Genomic DNA, 19006 nt, shown 5'->3' on the forward strand with positions numbered 1-19006 from the left:
ATTGACATTATCCAATGAGAACAAGAAAAGCCCCTGATCGTTTGAACTCATGAGGGGGAGTGTGTGGTAGACTGGACTAACTGTATAGTTGTAGTTGTAATATTGATTTACTCATGTGATTATTATGTAATGTATGTTGTTGTATGGTTTCCATTATTAGAACTTCTGATCTTATGGTAAAATCTAAGTGAAGTGTGCTATTGTGTGCTCGTGCTTTAGTCAACACTAGTAACATTGCAACAAAGACATGGCTGGATTTGCCGAGAGCAGACCACTGGGATAAAAGCAGGGTATTTCAACTGTCTGTCACCTACATCTGATATCTGAGTTATGTATATATTTACATTGCAGATGGCGGCAGACTATAGCTACATATAATAATAGCAGTTAATAGGAAGCACAACCGTGCACACAGCAATTATTAACCTAAGGGTACATTTTGTGCATGTTGTGTCTTTTCTGACCATCAGTGTTCAGTACATGGGATGCAATTTGGCAGTGGATATTTATGTAGTTTTCTCAGGGCCCATATCAGTGATCAATCTGGGCACTCCTGGCACTAAAGGCTTCAGGTGGAGATTTATGAATCATTACACAAACTTACCAGCTAGAAACTGCACCTTCTTCACACAATGGCCTGCCAGGTGAGGCCTTCGCCCATCCCATACATGAGTAAAGGTAGCCTAGTTATGTGAGACTAAAGAAACAAGACTATCAAAAGTGTTTTAACCAACACAACTAACCTCCAGCAATTAGTAGCAATTTCCAATCATGTTGTTCATTAAGCAGGCATAGTAACCACTCATCTTCCAATTGAAATAGTTGCTTTTGCCAACTCTCAAACACAAACGAACAGTAGTTTACTTGTCTAGAATCCGCCTGGTTGATTAGTAGTGGGTGTCACATGCTAAGTGTTTTGATCAGCATTAAATAGAATCACCATGTCTTTCTATCACCTCCACAAAAACACTCACCCATTATACAATTGTCTCTTCATACAACATGGATTCTATTCCTGGTGAGTGTGAAGCCTTAGGACTTGTAGTTTTCTCAAACATTATTTATTCATTATTATTTATGATGCAATTTTAACCACATTTTGTATTATCTTTAGTACTTGGTTGTATGATTACTAGGACCAGGTCACATACAAGCAAGTACAACCACCAATGGAAATCTACAAATGGGGCGTGTACAAACAGTGCAGGACCAGCACAATGTGTGTAGTTGGAAAAGATGCACATACACAGAAACTCACTGTGCCACCTAAAACAGCTTAGAAACATTAAAACATACTAGGACCGGGTCACATACAACCAAGTATATACACCAATGTTGCAGTTTACCCATTGGGCATGTATAAATAGTGCCATACATAGCCATGCTGCACTCAGAGCAGTGTGTGTGCTGGTGGAAATGTTACATATGCATATGTACACAGGCAAGGGAGGGAATCAGAAAATAAGAATACTAAAACACAACTTGCACAAAACTGAAAGTTTATATTGTAGGTGTGACATGTCTCTAAAGATGTCTCAGCAGTGAATTGAGGTCATGCACAACAAGGTGGTGAAGGAACAATTGGCAAAAGATCCCAATCAAGCCAATATGGCACAATAGGCTCTATTGTAACTAGAGGCCACTGATGATGTGCCAGTAAATCAGCGGTGTGGCATATGCAATAGTTGGCACAGTGATCACAGTCTATAATATTATGCATACACGACATACAGGAGATAGTTACAAATTGTTGTATATGCAGCAATGCATCTTCTTATTTATTATAGACTATAGAGTAGTAGCTAAAGGTGGAAAATAATTCCAGCTAACAAGCCAGGTGAAGGATGAAGATGTACAAGTATTACATTTCATGAGTGCTTCACAAGTGCATCAGCTGGCCATAGTATCCAAGCTGGTATCCACTGACACCTGGAGCGCATATGCTGCACACAAAATACACAGTTACTGTACAAATACTTAAACATACTTGTAATCTTCTTGTTGTCTACATGTAAAGTGGCCTATGGCTCTCCTGCAATCACTCCACGGACTTTTACTAATTTTCTCCTTCATGCAATCTTTAATTATGCCGAGGGGTCCGATACCACCCAAAAATCGCATGTAAGATTCCGAATCTCACCATTTTTTTTTACAGATTTCAAGCCAAGATTCCAGATATTAAATGTTGAAATTTACATAGCTGGATACACATACAAGTACACAAAAAAATTTGGAATTTTCAACTAGAGTAGGGACCATAGCACATCAATAAAAAGTACTGAAACAAGTTGCAGTAGTCCATGATCTTAAATCACAGTAAAACAATAAGAAGTGTTATATCCCTACTGTGCTGAAAATTCCAAATGTCTTCGTGTACTTGTTTGTTAACTTTTTTGTAAATAATTTTATTATGACTGGTGAACCCACACATACCGCATCTGAAATGGCACTGCGCACCCCAGCTATATCAATTATCGTCTGAAAAGTGAAGTATCCATTACGCTTGGTTGTCAGCTATGTTCAACTGTCACACAGCATTTCGAATCAAGAACTTTTCCGAAAGCACCTCTACAATCTACGCATACCAAAAGAAATGGTGTCACGCCCCAATTTTATTAATTATTGTCTGAAAAGTGAAGTATCCATTACGCTTTGCTGTCGGCTATGTTCAACCCATTACACAGCAATACGAATCAAGAACTGTTTGAAAAGCACCTCTGCAATCAAAATAGCCACTATGAAAAATACGGATGATTTCCATTTAGAAGGGAAGCCATCACGTGCTCACGCCAAATCAACACCTTTCCCTGTCAGCAAAGATGAATGGGACACAGAGGAGGACACTGCTAAGTCCATGAAGAATGCATTGTACGTACTGCAGTATGCCAAAAGGCACCTGTCGGGCCGAAGCTATGTCGAACAGTGAATAAATCAAGCCCGTTGCCTTAGCCATTATCGAGTTATGCTTGTCTGAAGGCATCAGTCAGTCAGTTACTTACTTACTCAGTCAGTAGAAAATTCCGTCAAATAAAAACTTTTTAAAATTCCATAGCAACTTGTTGAAATCGTTTCAGGTTGATCTGAAAGTTTGTTTGGGCTTAGTTTTACCTCACCAATACTGCCTCATCGTCATCAGGGAAAATTGAGGCTGGTTTTTGAGTGTTCTTATTTTGTGGGCCACGCCTATTCCTTTGTGGTCCCTACTATACAGTTACTATCATACTATATGATATTAACACTTTTAATACACTTGGCTGGCTTCCAGACTAATTGGATCATTGGCGAGGCTTGTGCAAACAAGCTGAGACACATGCACAGTGCTCATGTGACTAAACTGATTGCAGCAGAGCATACGAGATCAAGACACACGGTAGTGTGTCGTGCGGCCCAAGAAGCCGGCGCGCCACACCGTGAGTATATTGACAGGAAGAACGAAAACGTCATTTTCACACCTTTGTATCTCGGTGATCACTTATCTGATTGGAACCAAATTTGCTACACAGTTGCCCGCCAGCCAAGGGAGTCTACATTCCAAATTTGAAGGAAATCGCTCCAGCCATTTCCGAGATACGAGCTGCCAAAGTTTCGTTTTTTTTTCTTCGTTTTTTTTTCTTCTTCTTCGTCTTTTCGCACACTTGCAAAAATTGCTGTAACTCGCAAACGCGTACTCCGATCGCCTTGACATTTGGCACACAGAAAGGGAGTCCAAAGGCGAATCCTAGCATCAACTTTGGTACAAATCCGATGAATGGTTCAGGAGTTATGACCGATTATTCGCGTAAAACAAGATCGATTTGTTGTCACGCCTACAGGGTAAACCGCTTCATGGAATGAGTTGAAAATTGCTATGTAGATGGAGTAACCATCGTAGGAGTGCCTTTTGGTGGTTTGAAAGGAATCGAGATAAAGACCATGGAGATATGATACAAAACCCAACCTGTGTCACAATTACGCGATCGATTTTTTATAAATATAAAAGTATTAGTTTTCACGCCTACTAGGCAAACCGCTTAGAGCAATGAGCTGAAAATCGGTGTATAGCTGGAATAATCTTCATTGAAAGTCCTTGCAGTAGTACAGAAGAATCGGATTACAAACCACTGAGTTATGATTCGAAAGCCAACTCCGTGTAGCAAATGCGAGATCGAGATACTCTAATAGAACAGTCACCCTAATAGAGCATTCGGCTAATTTATTTATTCCATTATAGAATTTTATTACATCACAAGTTATTCTGTAGGGAGTTCAGCTGCAAACAGTTAATCTTATAGACAGTTCAGCAAGAAGACAGTCACCATGTGGAGAGTTAAGCAAATATATCACTATAGAGATTCAGAACATTACAAGTCACACTGAAGAAAGTTCAGCTATAAACAAGTCATGCACTGTGTAGAGAATTCAGCTACAATTAAGTCACTCTCTAGAGAATTCAGTTACACAGAATTCAGCTACACACAAGTTACTGTGGAGAGAGTACAGCTACAAACAAATTACCCTTTAGAGTGATCAGCTACAAACAAAAAACACTTTGCAGGGTGTTCAGCTGCAACAAATCAACCTTTAGAGCGATCAGCAATGAACAAATCAACACAAATCTACCTGTAGAGAGATAAGCTAGAAACAAATCACCCTGTAGAGAGTTCAGCTACAAAAAATCACCCTGTAGAGACATCAGCTAGAAACTAGACACAATGTAAGGAGTTCAGCTACAAGCAATCACCCTGTAGAGAGTTCAGCTAAAACAAATCAACCTGCAGAGAGATCAGCTACAGACAAATCACCTTATAGAGAGTTTAGCTACAAACAGATTACATGTAGAGAGATCGGCTACAAACAAATCAACCTGCAGAGAGATCAGCTACAGACAAATCACCTTATAGAGAGTTTAGCTACAAACAGATTACATGTAGAGAGATCGGCTACAAACAAATCAACATGCAGAGAGATCAGCTACACACAAATCAACTTGTAGAGAGATCAGCTAAAACAAATCAACCTGCAGAGAGATCAGCTACAAACAAATCACCTTATAGATAGTTCAGCTACAAACAAATTACCTTGTAGAGAGATCGGCTACAAACAAATCAACCTGCAGAGTGATCAGCTACACACAATTCAACTTGTAGAGAGATCAGCTACAAACAAATCACCCTGTAGAGAGATCAGCTAGAAACTACACACAATTTAAGGAGTTCAGCTACAAGCAAATCACCCTGTAGAGAGTTCAACTACAAACAAACCAACCTGTAGAGCGATCAGCTAGAAACAAATTACCCTGAAGAGAGGTCAGCTACAAAAAATCACCCTGTAGAGATATCAGCTAGAAACAAATCACCCTGAAGAGAGGTCAGCTACAAAAAATCACCTTGTAGAGAAATCAACTACAAAGAAAACACTTTGCAAAGAGTTCAGCTACAAACAAATCAACCTTTAGAGCGATCAGCAACAAACAAATCAACCTGTAGAGAGATAAGCTAGAAACAAATCACTCTGTAGAGAGTTCAGCTAAAACATATCCATCTGCAGAGAGATCAGCTATGTACAAATCACCTTATAGATAGTTCAGCTAGAAACAAATTACCTTGTAGAGAGATCGGCTACAAACAAATCACCCTGCAGAGAGAACAGCTACAAACTAGACACAAAGTATGGAGTTCAGCTACAAGCAAATTACCCTGTAGAGATTTCATCTACAAACAAATCAACCTGTAGAGCAATCAGCTAGAAACAAATCACCCTGAAGAGAGGTCAGCTACAAAAAATTACCCTGTAGAGAGATCAGCTAGAAACAAATCACCCTGAAGAGAGGTCAGCTACAAAAAAATCACCCTGTAGAGAGATCGGCTACAAACAAATCAACCTGCAGAGAGATCAGCTACACACAAATCAACTTGTAGAGAGTTCAGCTACAAACAAATTACCCTGTAGAGAGATCGGCTACAAACAAATCAGCCTGTAGAGAGTTCAGCTAAAACAAATCAACCTGCAGAGAGATCAACTACAAACAAATCACCTTATAGAGAGTTCAGCTACAAACAAATTACCCTATAGAGAGATCGGCTACAAACAAATCAACCTGCAGAGAGATCAGCTACACACAAATCAACTTGTAGAGAGATCAGCTACAAACAAATCACCCTGTAGAGGGATCAGCTAGAAACTACACACAATGTAAGGAGTTCAGCTACAAATAAATCACCCTGTAGAGAGTTCAGCTAAAACAAATCAACCTGCAGAGAGATCAGCTACAAACAAATCACCTTTTAGACAGTTCAGCTACAAACAAATTACCTTGTAGAGAGATTGGCTACAAACAAATCAACCTGCAGAGAGATCAGCTACACACTTGTAGAGAGATCAGCTACAAACAAATCACCCTGTAGAGAGATCAGCTAGAAACTAGACACAATGTAAGGAGTTCAGCTACAAGCAAATCACCCTGTAGAGAGTTCAACTACAAACAAACCAACCTGTAGAGCGATCAGCTAGAAACAAATCACCCTGAAGAGAGGTCAGCTACAAAAAATCACCTTGTAGAGAGATCAACTACAAACAAATCAACCTTTAGAGCGATCAGAAACAAACAAATCAACCTGTAGAGAGATCATCTAGAAACAAATCAACCTGCAGAGTTATCAGCTACAAACAAATCAGCTTGTAGAGAGATCAGTTACACACAAATCAACCTGTACAGAGATAAGCTAAAAACAAATCAGAGTTCAGCTAAAACAAATCAATCTGCAGAGAGATTAGCTACATACAAATCATCTTATAGATAGTTCAGCTACAAACAAATTACCTTGTAGAGAGATCGGCTACAAACAAATCACCCTGAAGAGAGATCAGCTACACACAAATCACCCTGTAGAGAGATCAGCTAGAAACTACACACAATGTAAGGAGTTCAGCTACAAACAAATCACCCTGTAGAGAGATCAGCTACAAACTAGACACAAAGTAAGGAGTTCAGCTACAAGCAAGTTACCCTGTAGAGAGTTCATCTACAAGCAAATCAACCTACAGAGCAATCAGCTAGAAACAAATCACCCTGAAGAGAGGTCAACTACAAACAAATCAGCTTGTAGAGAGATCAGTTACACACAAATCAACCTGTACAGAGATAAGCTAAAAACAAATCAGAGTTCAGCTAAAACAAATCAATCTGCAGAGAGATTAGCTACATACAAATCATCTTATAGATAGTTCAGCTACAAACAAATTACCTTGTAGAGAAATCGGCTACAAACAAATCACCCTGCAGAGAGATCAGCTACACACAAATCAACTTGTATAGAGATCAGCTACAAACAAATCACCCTGTAGAGAGATCAGCTAGAAACTACACACAATGTAAGGAGTTCAGCTACAAACAAATCACCCTGTAGAGAGATCAGCTACAAACTAGACACAAAGTAAGGAGTTCAGCTACAAGCAAGTTACCCTGTAGAGAGTTCATCTACAAGCAAATCAACCTACAGAGCAATCAGCTAGAAACAAATCACCCTGAAGAGAGGTCAGCTACAAAAAATCACCCTGTAGAGAGATCAGCTAGAAACAAATCACACTGAAGAGAGGTCAGCTACAAACAAAACACTTTGCAGAGAATTCAACTACAAACAAATCAGCTTGTAGAGAGATCAGTTACACACAAATCAACCTGTCGAAAGATAAGCTAGAAACAAATCACCCTGTAGAGAGTTCAGCTACAAGCAAAACACCCTGTAGAGAGTTCAGCAACAAAGAAACCACCATGTAGAGAGTTCAACTGCAAACAAATCACCTTATAGAGAGTTCAGCTACAAACAAAATCACCCTGTAGAGAGATCAGCTAGAAACTAGACACAATGTAAGGAGTTCAGCTACAAGCAAAACACCCTTTAGTGAGTTCAGCTACAAACAAATCAACCTGCAGTGAGATCACCTACAAAAAGCACCTTGTACAGAGTTCAGCTACAAACAAATTACCTTGTAGAGAGATCGGCTACAAACAAATCAACCTGTAGAAAGATCAGCTACACACAAATCAACTTGTAGAGAGATCAGCTACAAACAAATCACCCTGTAGAGAGATCAGCTAGAAACTAGACACAATGTAAGGAGTTCAGCTACAAGTAAATCACCCTGTAGAGAGTTCAGCTAAAACAAATCAACCTGCAGAGAGATCAGCTACAAATAAATCACTTTATAGACAGTTCAGCTACAAACAAATTACCTTGTAGAGAGATCGGCTGCAAATTAATCAACCTGCAAAGAGATCAGCTACACACAAATCAACTTGTAGAGAGATCAGCTACAAACAAATCACCCTGTAGAGAGATCAGCTAGAAATTAGATACAATGCAAGGAGTTCAGCTACAAGCAAAATCACCCTTTAGTGAGTTCAGCTACAAACAAATCAACCTGCAGTGAGATCACCCACAAAAACGCACTTGTACAGAGTTCAGTTACAAACAAATTACCCTGTAGAGAGATCAGGTAGAAGAATTCACCTTGTAGAGAGTTCAGCAACTAGGGACCCGCCGATTATGCTCATAATTTTACCTATTATGCTATGCTACACAGCTCAAAAATTTACCTATTATGCTTAAATTTATGCTCAATACTTACCCATTATGCTCAAATTATGCCCAATTATTTATGCCTCAGTTCTCATGCTCTGCTAATAATTTCCAATCTATGGATAAATAATAAGTGGCTGAAGCACAAACTTACTTGTCAAAATGCATATCACAGAAAAGATCGATATACTCTAATAGAACAGTCAGCTATGTGATTGTTCTATTAGAGTTACTGACTGTTCTATTAGAGTATATCGATCTTTCTGTGATAGCTATTTTGATAAGCAAGAATTCATACTATTACACAAATATTCTACCTATTATGCTAGCATTATGCTCAATGCTTTCAGACACATATTATGCTCATAATTATGCCAGCATAATCGGCGGATCCCTATCAGCAACAAAGAAACCACCATGTAGAGAGTTCAGCTGCAAACAAATCACCCAGTAGAAAGATCAGCTAGAAGAAGTTACCTTGTAGAGAGATCAGTTACAAAGAAACCATCATATAGAGAGTTCAGCTACAAAGAAATTACCCCGTAGAGAGTTCAGCTAGAAGAAGTCACCTTGTAAAGAGTTCAGCTACAAAGAAACCATCATGTACAGAGTTCAGCTACAAAGAAACCACCTGTACACAATTCAACTACAAACAAATCACCCTGTATAGAGATCAGCTAGAAGAAGTTACCTTGTAGATAGTTCAGCTACAACAATTCACCCTGTAGAGAGAGCATCTAGAAGAAGTCACCTTGTAGAGTGTTCAGTTACAAAGAAATTATCATGTAGAGAGTTCAGCTGCAAACAAATCACTCTGTACAGAATTCAGCTACAATGAAACCGCCATGTAGAGAGTTCAGCCTCATACAAACCACCTTGTAGAGAATTCAACTACAACAAATCACCCTGTAGAGAAGAAGTTACCTTGTAGAGAGTTCAGCTACAAAGAAACCATCATGTAGGAAGTTCAGCTACAAAGAAACCACCATGTAGAGAGTTTAGCTGCAAACAAATCACCTGTAGAGAGTTCAGCTAGAAACAAATCACCCCGTAGAGAGATCAGCTGGACAAAGTCACCTTGTAGAGAGTTCAGCTACAAAGAAACCATCATGTAGACAGTTCAGCTGCAAACAAATCACCCTGCAGAGAGTTCAGCTACAAAAAAATCACCCTGTAGAGAGTTCAGCTAGACGAAGTCACCTTATAGAGAGTTCAGCTACAAAGAAACCATCATGTAGAGAGTTCGGCTACAAAGACACCACCATGTAGAGAGTTTAGCTGCAAACAAATCACCTGTAGAGAGTTCAGCTAGAAACAAAACACCCTGTAGAGAGACCAGCTAGAAGAGGTTACCTTGTAGAGAGTTCAGCTACAAAGAAACCATCCTGTATATAGTTCAGCTACATTTCAAGTCACCCAGTAGAGAGATCAGCTGCAAAAAAATATCCTGTGGGGCATAATGGGCATGTAATAAATATATGTATATAATTTGTATAATTACTAATAAAATCAAAAATAATTGAAGTACAAAATTCTTCTTTAAGTTCTTTTCTTCTTCCTGTAGTAACGAAAAAACACATGGGTTAAAAAGCCCCAAAGCCAGCCATAGGCCGGCTTTGCAGTATACAAATACAAAAAGAAGTGATATCTAATCAAAAACAGCCAAGCTGTAAAAAAAGGTGCGGCCCCCAAAAATGCCATGGTGAAAAAAGATGTGAAATCCAAGGTGGCGGCTAAGAAATGGCTGTGATGGTAGGTTAATGGTTACATTTTAATAACAACAATTCAGGTGAATTTGGTGCCAAGACCAAGCGGCACAAAATTCACCTGAATTGTCGTTATTAAAATGTAACCATTAACCTACCATCACAGCCATTTCTTGGCCGCCACCTTGGATTTCACATCTTTTTTCACCATGGCCTTTTTGGGGGCCGCACCTTTTTTTACAGCTTGGCTGTTTTTGATTAGATAATATATACAGCATAATTTACAAGAAATATACAGAAAAACCAGACTTGAGAATATTTGTTGAGATTCCATTTTATCAGAGATTCCATTTTATCAGAGATTTCAGATTCCATTTTTGGATTCCAAGTGATTTGCGTTGGATTCCAGTTGGTGTTGGACCCCCCAAATTAAGCATGGGTGTAGTTCTGGGCATTATATAGAATTACACAACTACAAGTATGGTCAAGTGATCAGTACGAACAGGCATGATTATGATTATTATTATTACTGAGCAGTCAGCCCTGCTGGTGTGCTCAGATGTTCCCAAATACATGTAACACAATTACAATAATGATTGTAGTCCAGTTCTAAAAATGTAGGCATAATTATTATATGGTTGTGCCTTCATTCACAGGTGAATCTATCCCCACTTAGTTCATGTTTCTAGTCCTCATAGTTTTCGAGAACATTAATTATTTAATTATCTATTCGTTATTTATCAAATGGTACAGTCGTACCGTTTAAGTAGGGATCATGGTAAATGTTTCGTGCGCCGCTCAAAATTCCACCTTTAAAAATCATCCTACAGACATTTTACGTGGTGAAAATCACTTTTACGGAATAGTACTAGTCCATATAATACGTAAAACAGCATTAAATACAACAAAACACTTACAGGTGGCCGGATATAAAATTTTTAAAAATTGCCAAAAAGTCCAATTTTAGCCTCACTCACTGCCTCCCTCACTGCCTCCCTCACTGCCTCCCTCACTGCCTCCCTCACTGCCTGACCGCAGTTGCAAGCCTAGAGCCCAAACAAAGCAACGCACGGTCACCATTTTATGCCACAACAACAAACTCAGCCAGGGCGAATAGAATGCGGACCATCATACTGAGAATGTAGGTCATAGATCTGAACGCCACTGCTACTACGATCACAGCATAGGTAAGCTATGCACGCTACTACAGGTCTATATGCTTCCAATTTTGGCACAGGACGTACTTTAATAAGCTGTAACTAGCTAGCTGTGCTACAACAAAAAATTAAACAAACTAGTATTTTAAAAATTGTTAATTTAAAGGGATCTATGTAATAAAAAGTAGTGAAACAAGGGATGAATGATGGTATTACAGCATAGTTTGACGGGAATGTCCCTACTTTGGCACATTAGCTATAATTTTGCTCAATGCCAAAGTAGGGACTTTCCCATTGAGCTATGCTGTAATACCATCATTCATCTCGTTTCACTACTCTTTATTGCATAGATCCCTACTTCATTTTTAAATTAACAATTTTTTAAATAATAGTTTATGACATAATTTTAACCACATTTCTTATTATTCTTAGTACTTGGTTGTATAATTATTGTTATGTGTAAAAGGAAGGAAGACAAAAAAAGCCTGTGATTACAAAAGGGTTAGTACAAAATATTAAAAATAAATTTGAGTCATTTGATCTGAGAAGAAATCATCAAGCTGGTTTTTAAATACATTTAGAGACTATACCATAACTACATAATCTGGTAAACTGTTCCAAGGATTTACTGCTCTTATCGAAAAAAGTGACATCTTGCCCTGGTGTACGTATGTAGCATGGGGCTTATATAGCTTGTACATGTGGCCTCTAATAGAAGTGACTGAGATGGTAAAAAGGTCAGAAAAATCAATGCCAATATCATTGTTAACAAGACAGTATAATAAGGTACCACTCAAATGTAATGCCATCTTGCAAGAATTCGAGCAATTAAAAAAATGCTATAATTAAAGGATGTGGCACCTATTTCATTCACAAATACTCATCCCAAACAAAACAGGATGAATACTCGCAAGCAAAATAGGTGCCATGCCCTTTAATTAGTGAGTTTTTTAATCACGCGCAGTCTCACGAGACGACATTACAGTTGAGAGGTACAGTAGTATCATATCACCTCTTAGTTGACGATATTGCAATAAAGGTAAGCCCAGTATACATAAACATTCTGTATAAGGAGTGTCTTGCAAGCCAGCAAGTGTTCTAGTAGTTCTACGCTGGATGTTTTGATGGTCAAGAATGTAGTGTAGCCCCCAGATAGTGTTACCATACTCAATCACTGGTCTTACCAAGGACTTGTAAAGAGTAACAAACATGTGGTTATCTGTGAAATGAAAGGTCTTCCAAATAATAGCCAGTGTCTGACTAGCTTTGGAGATCACAGATGTGGCATGGGAATGGAATTTTAGGTTGTCATCAATGAGTACACCAAGATCTTAAATTGTATCATAAGATATTATTGTACCATTCATAGCTTTTGATAGATTTTAAGACTTCACAACCATCTATAAAGGCAATAATCAGCCTGCTAAGAAGTGCAGGGGTAGATCCAGGAGCTGGCAGGGGAAGGGGCACAAACAGGCTAAGTTGTAGGAGCCAGATTCTCTTGTTAGTTGCTGCATTTTTGAAGCAGCAAATAATCACCTCTTTATAGTGTCTCACTGTTGAATTTAGCCATTTTGGCTTTAGCAGATGATTGTGAAGTCTAGCTTCAAATGCCTTAAACAACAGCAACACGATAATTATTTTAGAGGCGCTTAGTACGCACGAAAGTGCTCGGTAACAATTTCACAACTGATTTGCTTTGATTTCAGCCAAACACTACTAAAATGTGTATAATTTCATGAGTTTTATAGCAAAACTGATCTTGGCCTGACAAAGTTTAGTATTTTAATCAAAGTACCTATGGCTAGCTCCTCCACAAGGGCGTAAGGCATTTGCCCCAAATGCCCCATTCTGGATCCACCATTGAAGTGATCATTGCTAATTAAAAATTACATCAAGTAACAAGAGAATCTGCTTCCCCCAACCACCTAGCTACAACTTAGCCTATTTGTGCCCCTCCCCTTGCCAGCCGGAGTCCTGGATCCGCCCCTACAATCCTAATTATGTCACCCAGCTGCATAGTATATGATAGCATGATAGAATCTGTTTCCCCTAGTGACTTATGTGGAAACTATAAAGCCAGTAAAAACAGGGAGTAGCTGCAACGCCAATTACCTTACAGCGATTTGTTTCCGTTATAATTTGACCTGAATAAAATCCTTAGATAACACACTGACTTACTTCATTTGGAGCTCCATCCGGTTGTGGCCTAACCATAATAACACCTCCTCGAAAGAATTGTAGTTCAAATCCTAGGAAGCCCGGTAGCTTCATTATGCAGCACAGAATCAAAAGTAATGCCTTTCCACCATTGCCTCGCCAAAGACTTCGCATCACTGCACCCCGACTCAATGATAAATACTTCCGGTGGTCCCAGCCAGTTTCTACTCTTCAAAGTTACTGTGAAAATACTCTGCTAATGTTTGCAGCTCAGCGACATAAGTGGCTACCAATTCACTAGCAGCCGTTGCGGGTTCGCGAATTGAAACAGAAAGGTTAGTCTCTGTAAACGGCCCCGCCCTAGTCTGGCAGCGCCCGCCCCATTCGCTTTTAGAGTAAAGGTCTGGTAACCCATAGGTAACCGTAGTATATGGTACTTGTGCTACTACCACTATAGTGGTAGAGCCAATCAAATCGCAGTATCCAGTTTAAATATATTTGTGACGTAAACGTGTAGTTTGCGCCATGAATAACACAATTGTTGTTATTATTATTATTATTATTATTAATGGACAAAAATTGCTTGGCAGTACAAGACTGTCAAGCTATATAGGCCACAGGCCTTTGAGAGTGCCCATATCTTGTTGTTCTCCATAAATCATGTTAGGCACAATCTTTTTTTTTTTTTTTCGAACGCCATATGATGATCATAACACACGTACATACTGAAAACTACAACAGACTACTACTTATTACCTAACTATATACTTATTACTACCTATAGCTACGTACTTAACTTAACCAATGTCAAAGTCAGGAAATTCGTCCTCAGCAGTAAGCGAATACTGGCGGAGTATCATTTTTGCATTGTACCTCCACAAAGTCACAGACAGTTGCTGGAGAAGTTGGCGCCTAGCAAACTTTCGAGGTAAACCGTTTCTAACAGTCAGCTATGGATCCTAAACTTGATAGGGCATATGGTGTAGGCACAATCTGTGAATTTGCGCAGTTTATAAATTGCGCTGCACATTTTGTGAATTCATAAAATGCGCAACAATTTATAAATTGCGCAGGTGTCGTACTGACATATGGCAAGGCGAGATGCGACACAGTACTGCAGATTGCACGAATCTTTAAAAATTGCGTGACGCATGCGTGTATGCCGCGCACACAAGGATTAAAAACGTTTTGTTCATGGTACAAGTTGCTTACAGTAGGAATCTTAAGTCCCCGACATCATTCAGCAACATGTTCCGTGAAACAAAATATTCTTAAATCTTGTGTCTGCACACACGCATGCGTCACGCAATTTTTAAAGATTGGTGCAATCTGCAGTACTGCTGATTGCACAAATCTTTAAAAATTGTGTGACGCATGCGTTTGTGCGCACACAAGATTTAAAAACACGGAACAGGTTGCTGATGTCGGGGACTAAGATTCCCAACCTAAGCAACGTGTTCCGTGAAACAAAACACTTTAATTCTTGTGTGCGCATACCACGCATGCGTCACGCAATTTTTAAAGATGATTGCACGAATCTTGTACTGCTGATTGCACGAATCTTTAAAAATTGCGTGACGCATGCGCCGGTGTATGCGCACAAAAGACTGTAAATGTTTTGTTTCACGGAACAAGTTTCTTAAGTTGGGAATCTTATTCCCCGACATCAGCAGCCTGTTCCGTGAACCAAAATGCTTTTAAATCTTGTGTGCGCACACACGCATGCGTCACTCAATTTTTAAAGATTCGTGCAATCAGCAGTATAGTTGTATCATAACCCGTACTGTCGTTCCAAGTGTTGGATCGCGAGATTTCCTCGTGGCAGTGTATGAACGGTGTGAGTTTTACTATGAGGTTAGACTCGGAGATACGTCGAAAGAGGGTCACAGAGAGCTATTTAAAAGGTTATGTAGAGGAAGATATCTTGATCACAATCACACCACAACAGTAACGGAGGAGAAGGTGCAGATGATAACAGATGTTTTGAATAGAGTGGAAAGAAGTGATATTTCTAATAGACCTTTCATTTCTAATAGTCTGGTTCCCAAGTTTGTAATCATGCCAAGCTGTTGTGAAGTACAAGTCAGGCTGGATTTTAGCTGATATTTTTGCAAAAAAACCAAACCTTTGTGATCCCCATAGGCATAGCAACCACCTATCAATTTATGGAGCCCATGCACCTATCACTGAATTTTTTGATATATATATTAGTTTAGAAAAAGATTGAGACACTCTAATAGAGAGTCATTTGTTCTAATGGAGCAATCAGTAAGTGATCTCAGAAGAAATCTGGAGGGGTATGCCTCCATACCCCCTAGTAAGACCTTGTGTGTATTTTTCACACAGTACTTAGTTTACAACTACCTGGAACAGACCCCCTGCTACAGGCTTGATTTCTTCAACATCGCTTGGTATCTTAATTTGGCTTACCGCAGTACTTATAATGTGAACATCATGGACCTACTTGAGTCTTCCTTTATGTATCTTTGCTGACAACGTGAGGTGTTGATTTGTAGTAGCTAGCACCACATAATGGCTTCCCCTACATGTGTAACAGAAGTTATCTGTATTTTTTGTTATTGCATGTAGTGACTGGAATGGTTGCAGAGGAGCTTCCCATGCAGTGCTGTGTAATTGGCTGAACATGGCTGAAAGCAAAGTGTAGTGGCCTAATTATTGTTGGGAGCACGTTCAGATGAATACATCGCCTGTTTCAGTTAACTATTTGATACTCTGTGCAGGCTACCCACTGAGTGAAACTCAACTATGTAGCTTACATAATCCTTTGTTTAAAATGAATTGTATTGAAATACATTAGACTGTGCCACAAAAATTGTTATAATTATGCACCTATTAATAACTTCAGCAAATATTTCAATATACATCATCACATTATTTGTACTCATTTGTGCATTAAGTAAACATGTACGTAAATAACCTTCTTGGTGAATAGTTGGATTTCTTGGTAAATCACACGATTCAGTGAATTTCTTTTCATAGTCTGTTGTATATATACTGATGGGTTATGATGATGTATCACATGCATCAACAGATAATGTTTGTTTATTTAGAATCATTGGATGACTACTGCCATTCTTGTGGAATGATTAGTTTGGATGATGATATGACTGACATGGTGAGGTTTAGTTATGCAAACAAATTGTGTATTCACGTTTGTGAATTCCATAGGTCAGGTACAATAGTTGCTCATCAGAGGGTACCATGAGCCGTGTTTAAGAAGACATGTAGTTACAGCCAGGCAAGATGAAAATGGATACAACTCTTCTAGGTCTTGCTGTTCATCAAATGGAGCTGTGCCGCTGTAACTCACTCATGTATTGGAGTATACTTAACTGTATGTAAAACAGCATACCTGATTATATGTTTGCACTAATAACTGTATCACACAGAGGTAGCATTATGTAACTACGTGTTGTGTTACATCTACATGCATGGGATAATGTAAGAGTGAAACTATAAGTACGCGTACCATTTAAACTGGACATTAAAGATACAATGTTGGACACGAGTTGCAATGCACCAAACCTTATCAGTGTGCTGATATACATTTCATTACTGGTAGTGCAGTGTTTGTATGTGCTGGACAACTGCTTGAAAAAGTAAAACATGCAGGCCGGACTGTGCCCATCAATATCAGCTGATCGATGAGCCTGCTAGCTACCACAAATGCTGTAGTATGAGAAGGCAACACAGAGAGAAGGACAGTATGCACCTTATCCAGGAAAGCTGCAGAGTACGCAAAGGAACCTTGGAGGGAGAGATAGTCTGCAATATAGCTATAGAATGCGTCTTTATTCATGTCCCTTCAGCTAGTATAGCAAACATATCAAGTTAAGGTAGTAAAAGAAGCCTGTTATCCTCCCTGAAAGCAGCTATGATACGCACTTGAATCGGTCAAGAAGGCGGTACGCTGAATGGACAAGCCAGAATCCAGTCCATAAAATGCGCAGCTCTTACGGTAGTTCACAAACTGCGTAGCTCTTACGGTAGTTCACAAACTGCGCAACAATTTATAAATTGTTGCGCATTTTATGAATTCACAAAATGCGCAGCGCAATTTATAAATTGTTGCGCATTTTATGAATTCACAAAATGCGCAGCGCAATTTATAAATTGTTGCGCATTTTATGAATTCACAAAATGCGCAGCGCAAATTCACAGATTGCGCCTAACACAATACTGCGGTTTTCCAAGTTCTTGCAATGCAAAGCATCATGCGCTATACAAGCATGTGGTGCGCAGTTGTTCAACAGCGGATTTTCAGTGACAACTACTGACTCACAGGACTTTAGGCATGCCTACGCATACAACTCGACAGCCACAGAACATTACAGGTGTATTCAAAGAACTGCGCATACTGACACAATATTAGCGCATGACGCTTTGCATTGCAAGGACATGGAAAACCGCAGTAGTTGCAAAGACAATGCAATTTTCTGTAACCAATTCGGAATACCGTATACGCGGAAATTTTAGCGGTACGTAATTTTCACGGTTTTTGCGGTTAGTAAAGCTACCATGAAATTTTATTTCGTGAATGTTTATGCGCGTCCCACAAATTTTAGATAATGCAATTATGTATTTTGGCTCCTGGCGCACGATACGTAGGTATATGTGGAGTCCACATATGCTTAAACAGTATCACGCACTCTCGATACGCTGTGCCTAGAGTCACGGCACCGTGATTGGTGCTAAAGTCACGGCGCAGTCAACCAGAATTCACACAGTAGTTGTATGAAGGTAAGTTTTTGTTGAGTTTGAGGCGAGCTAGGGTTGGCAGAGTCTAGTATTCCCCGAGCATTCGACTTTAGGGCACGCGCCTAGTAGTATTCCCCGAGCACAGCGAAATCGGCCTTCAACTTTAGGGGATGCGCCTGGTAGTATGCCCCGAGCATTCGACTTTAGGGGATGCGCCTTGTACTTTAGAGTTAGGGTTAGGGTAAGGGTTAGGGTAAGGGTTCAGGTTTAGTTTCTTCTTTATTGGTGTTATTTATATAGGCTTCTTCATGAATGACATATATAAGGTACAAATAAGGGAGTAGGGTAGTTGGAACCGCAGTGATACACTGGTAGAGCGCTGGGCTAGAGTATGGGGTGTCCTGGGTTCAATCCTCGCTTTAGCCGAACTTTTTTTTTCGTTTTCTTAGGTTTTTTGTCTAAGTTTTTTTTTTTATTCACGTGATTGCCGTGACTCTAGGCACAGCCATTTAAAAAACTGCGCATACTGACACATTATTAGCGCATGACGCTTTGCATTGCAAGAACTTGGAAAACCGCAGTACTGCTGATTGCACGAATCTTTAAAAATTCGCTGTGCCTAGAGTCACGGCACCGTGACTTTTTTTTTGTGAAGATATAAAGAAAATAAGATTAGAACATACAAATAACAGTTAAACAATTAAAT

The 19006-nt window shown here is 39.3% G+C and overlaps 1 long non-coding RNA gene across 1 annotated transcript; it reads left to right on the top strand.

Annotated features, from left to right (window-relative positions):
* Nucleotides 1-15239: 15239 nt before the first annotated feature.
* Nucleotides 15240-17100, top strand: LOC136245560 (uncharacterized). The gene is made up of 3 exons (XR_010695932.1): nucleotides 15240-15543; nucleotides 16171-16717; nucleotides 16771-17100. It is a non-coding gene; the product is annotated as an uncharacterized lncRNA (long non-coding RNA).
* Nucleotides 17101-19006: the final 1906 nt, after the last annotated feature.

This window comes from Dysidea avara, chromosome 15 (assembly GCF_963678975.1).
Source record: "Dysidea avara chromosome 15, odDysAvar1.4, whole genome shotgun sequence".
Lineage (NCBI taxonomy): Eukaryota > Metazoa > Porifera > Demospongiae > Dictyoceratida > Dysideidae > Dysidea > Dysidea avara.